Source organism: Diabrotica virgifera, chromosome 9 (genome assembly GCF_917563875.1).
Source record: "Diabrotica virgifera virgifera chromosome 9, PGI_DIABVI_V3a".
NCBI classification, from domain to species: Eukaryota; Metazoa; Arthropoda; class Insecta; order Coleoptera; family Chrysomelidae; genus Diabrotica; species Diabrotica virgifera.
This window is the reverse complement of record NC_065451.1, coordinates 87,167,139-87,171,440: the sequence shown is the minus strand read 5'-3', so window position 1 is coordinate 87,171,440 and position 4,302 is coordinate 87,167,139. Positions and strand designations below refer to the sequence as shown.

The following is a 4,302-nucleotide window of genomic DNA, read 5'->3' as shown; positions in this document are numbered from 1 at the left end:
TGAAAGGTGAATACTAGACTAGTTGCTCTATACAATGGCAGAGTGCGAAACTTTAATTCAAATAAATATTACTGCTGCAAATTTTTCACATGTGAAAGTTAATTTGTTGGAGTACACACAAGTGGACAGTTTTGTACGTTTTCAATTCAGCATAAACGATTTATTGTTCGGTGGAGAGGTATGGCTAGGCCCGAACTATGGGGTAGGTGATTTGTGCCAATTGCAATTCTATAGAGATGGTTCTTTGGTTTATATGAAAAATCTTTATGTGGTTGAAGGATTTACTCAGGAAGTCAACCCCTCTGATGGCTATTTCAGTTTTGGAATTGTATATATTGTGTTTACCCCCCACCATTTTCAATGCATTAATGGCACTATAATGCACTTAAAACTATTTATATTTTTTACTGTATAAGAAAACACTGGAATTTTTTTATATATATTCATCGGCTACGAGACAATAGAAGACACTGGTATACACGTTCCAAATTTGATAATTGCCCACGATTTTGAGGGAAAGAAATTTGTTTTTAAATATAACGAAGAGTTCTGTAGATGGTTAATTTCCGAGAAACATAGAGGGTACACAGCGATAGCTCATAATTCCAAGAATTACATTTTGAAGTACTGTGTGGAAAATACAATTACGCCTTTTACTTATTATTCAGGGACAAAGCTGTTTCTTCTGGAAATACTTGGTATTAAATTAAGAATTATTGATTCTTCGTCTTTTGTAGCAGGCCCTCTGGCAGCCTTTCCTAAAACATTTGATACGTCCCATCTTATGAAACATTTAAGGAATCATTTGTTGAACAGTGGATTTTGGTTAGACGGTAGATTGGCTGGCAAAACTGGTTTAGTGAAATTGCTTGAAATATCTACAACGAAACTGTCAATAGCGTATAAAATTACATAACACCATTTTGAATTGAAAGGTTCCTAACGACAAAAAGTTAGACCTGTAGTCCAATTACTATCACGCTCTGTTTCTAAAGCAGTTGAATATTGTGAAAAAATGATTTGATGCCGGTTAATGCGCCTTGGAAAAAGGTTTCAGACTTTATATTAATAATAAATAATTGGTTGGACCTATTTAACTCTCGATCAAAATTAACGGGAAATTGCCCAACAAAAAATGCATTTGAAACTGATCTGGAAAACCAAAAAAAAATATTGACAGAAGTGTCAAGAATTATTGACAGAAGTATCAAGAATTGCTGGCTTTTACTTTTCTCTTTGTGAAGACAGAAAAATCATCTCAACCACCCACATGCACGTGGGAGTCATATGATGCTTTGAGGTATATCTTGTTTAAATTTCACCCATCACCAGGGTTTAATATATAATACGCCAATGTAAGACTTTTGATCGGCATTTTAAAGGTTTTAACCCATGTATTTTTGGTGACATAGCATGTAGAGCTTGCTTAGAACACTGATGATGCTCTCTTTAGAGCGAAAACGTTCTGTTTTTTAATGTAGCCCTTTATTGGGGTTTTAAATAAATATACCTTTTACACAGAAGATTTTTTTCTTCAATTTTTGTAATTAATGGTATACAGCCAGCCACAGGAAATTTTTCCTTATGGATAACAAGAATTATTGACAGAAGTATCAAGAATAATTGACTGTACTATGACTGTAGGTAACCGTACATACTATGTACTGTAGGTACTATGACTGTAGATAAACACACATCTGTTATTCCATTCCAACAAGGTATATTGCTAACAAATAGATCTTTGGAGCAATTATATGATTATCTTCATGTCAATTATAAAGTAGATTACATTTTAACATCACGGCTGAACCAGGACGTAATTGAGAACTTTTTATCTTACATTAGGGAATGGGGACCAGCAATAACCATCCTTAGCACCTGGATTTTATGTATCGACTGAGGTGGTACATACTGGGCAAAAACTCAGCTGATGTATTAACAGAAAATTTAAACACCGAAGAAGACGGAGAAGACTGTCAGAAAACCTCTATTGTTTATAAGAAAAGCGGTTAAAGAATAAATTGTGTTAAATGCTAAACACGGTGCAGAATCAGATAGTGACATAACAGTTTCTGGAGACGGAACATGGCATAAGCGTGGATTCACATCTTTGTTCGGTGTCGTTTCGCTCATTGGACATTATACAGGCAAAGTTTTAGATATAATGATAAAAAGTTCCTACTGCAAAGGTTGTGAAACCTGGAAAAGTAATAAAGGCACTGCAGATTATGCAGAATGGTATGCATCGCACGCAGACTATTGTTCAGCAAATCACATTGGTACAGCCGGAAAGATGGAAGCGGATGCGGTAATAGAAATGTTTCTCCATTCCATCAAGAACCTTGGTGTAAGGTTTATTAATTATGTGGGCGACGGTGATTCAAAAACCTATGGCGGAATCCTAGTTCCTACTGCAAAGGTTGTGAAAGCTGGAAAAGTAAAAAAGGTACTGCAGATTATGCAGAATGGTATGCATCCCACGCAGACCATTGTTCAGCAAATCACGTTGGTACAGTCGGAAGTGGATGCGGTAGTAGAAATGTTTCTCTGTTCCATCAGGAACCTTGGTGTAAGGTTTATTAATTATGTGGGCGACGGTGATTCAAAACCCTATGGCGGAATACTGAAAGCTGCTCCTTATGTGATGGCGAAACTGTTTTGGTTAAAAAAGAGTGTGTGGGGCATGTCCAGAAGCGGATGGGAACGCGACTTCGAGCACGCAAAAAAACACGAAAGGACTCGGTGGTAAAGGAAAGCTGACTGGAAAATTAATTGACAAGTAATCAGAGTATTTTGGTAACGTAATGAGGGGACAGTGATAAGAACCGTGTAACGTTACAAACGTCACATCTTTGCTATTTTATTTTCAAATAATTATTTTATTCTATTTTCTTTAATAATTCTTTAATAATAATCCTCTTCTATTTGTTTTACCTTTTTTCCCGTTAAAAATTGGTTGGCGTCCTCTTTCGGTATTTATAGGCATATCTCAACATTCTTGTTCTATCTCAGAATTCACATTCTTATTCAATCATTCTGTGGTTCATGACAGTGACTTCGCACTGTCGTTTCTCGTTTCAAATTTTAAGCCCCCACTCACGAACTCTGTCAATGTCAAGTCAAACCCTTTCTCTTTGTCAAAATGAAGAATATTTTTTATTTTAATTCTAAAATCTACTTAAGGCAAATGTCTGGCCTCATAGCCACATTTTCAAACAGACGTTCTTAATTGGGGTAAGTGTTTAAATATAAATGTACACATTTTTCTAAGCCTATATCCGTAATCTTTTTTATGTTCCTATCTAACCTTACTTTTCGTACTTTTTATTGTTGTACCACATGGTAAAATTTTTATATTATCTATTATCTTCATATGTGTGTAGTAATCCACAACTATTTAACTACTAACATTATTTAATACTATTCATTTTGTATAACCTTGCCTTTCTGCAACATTTCTGGATTATTTCTTGGAATGGCAAGGATATCTTTCATTTATTCTTGGTGTCTAATGTACCTGTATGTATTCTAGTTTTCTGGACAAATAAGAATCTTCACCGGACAACCCTTCACCTCGTGGGAGGACTCCCTGAACCTGGAGCCCCCAATATCGCCGGCGATGCTACAGTAATTTAGCATAGACACCACACCATCAACCAACACCTGTACGCCTGGTGGCCAGAACATCCACGTCGCCAGAGCCCGTTGCAGAACAACAGCAAGACACCAAGAACCCGCAGACAGATACCAAGTGCCATCGATAAGTATAATCTCTGATCTGTAAAGTTTCGGCAAGGTCTTGTAAATTATTTTTTTTGATACTTTAATTATGTCTTTTATGAAAAATAAACATGATTAGTTAAATATTATTGTTTTGTTTGCTCCATTCTGCATTTTCATTGTTCATGTTTTTGATTAGGACAAGGTGGACTCACAACTTGGGAGATTGAGCTAGTCTAGGGTGGACGATAGCTATCATAGTTGATTGAAATATTATTCTCGAGTATTATTTCAATTATCTGGGGTAGTTTATCGCCTCACTTTTGGCGCCCAACTTGAATTGTCTTACTCAAGGATTTGAGCTGTGGATTTTTAGTTCGGTAGCAAATAATAAAGCATTAATAAATACTGTTTTCATATTATATTCATGTTTTGCAGTACATCTTAGTATTTGCAAATTTTTGATACTTTTTGAGCATTTTCTATATATTTAACCATTTTTCAAATGTTTGGGGTAAAGAGTATTACCATTTTTATAATATATCTTATATTTCAGCATATTTAATTTGCATTAAATACATT

At 35.3% G+C, this 4,302-nt stretch overlaps 1 long non-coding RNA gene across 1 annotated transcript; it reads left to right on the top strand.

Moving 5' to 3' along the window:
* The first annotated feature begins 3,044 nt into the window (after positions 1–3,044).
* LOC126892282 (uncharacterized) lies at positions 3,045–3,864 on the top strand. The gene is made up of 2 exons (XR_007700762.1): positions 3,045–3,234; positions 3,533–3,864. It is a non-coding gene; the product is annotated as an uncharacterized LOC126892282 (long non-coding RNA).
* The last annotated feature ends 438 nt before the right edge of the window (positions 3,865–4,302 follow it).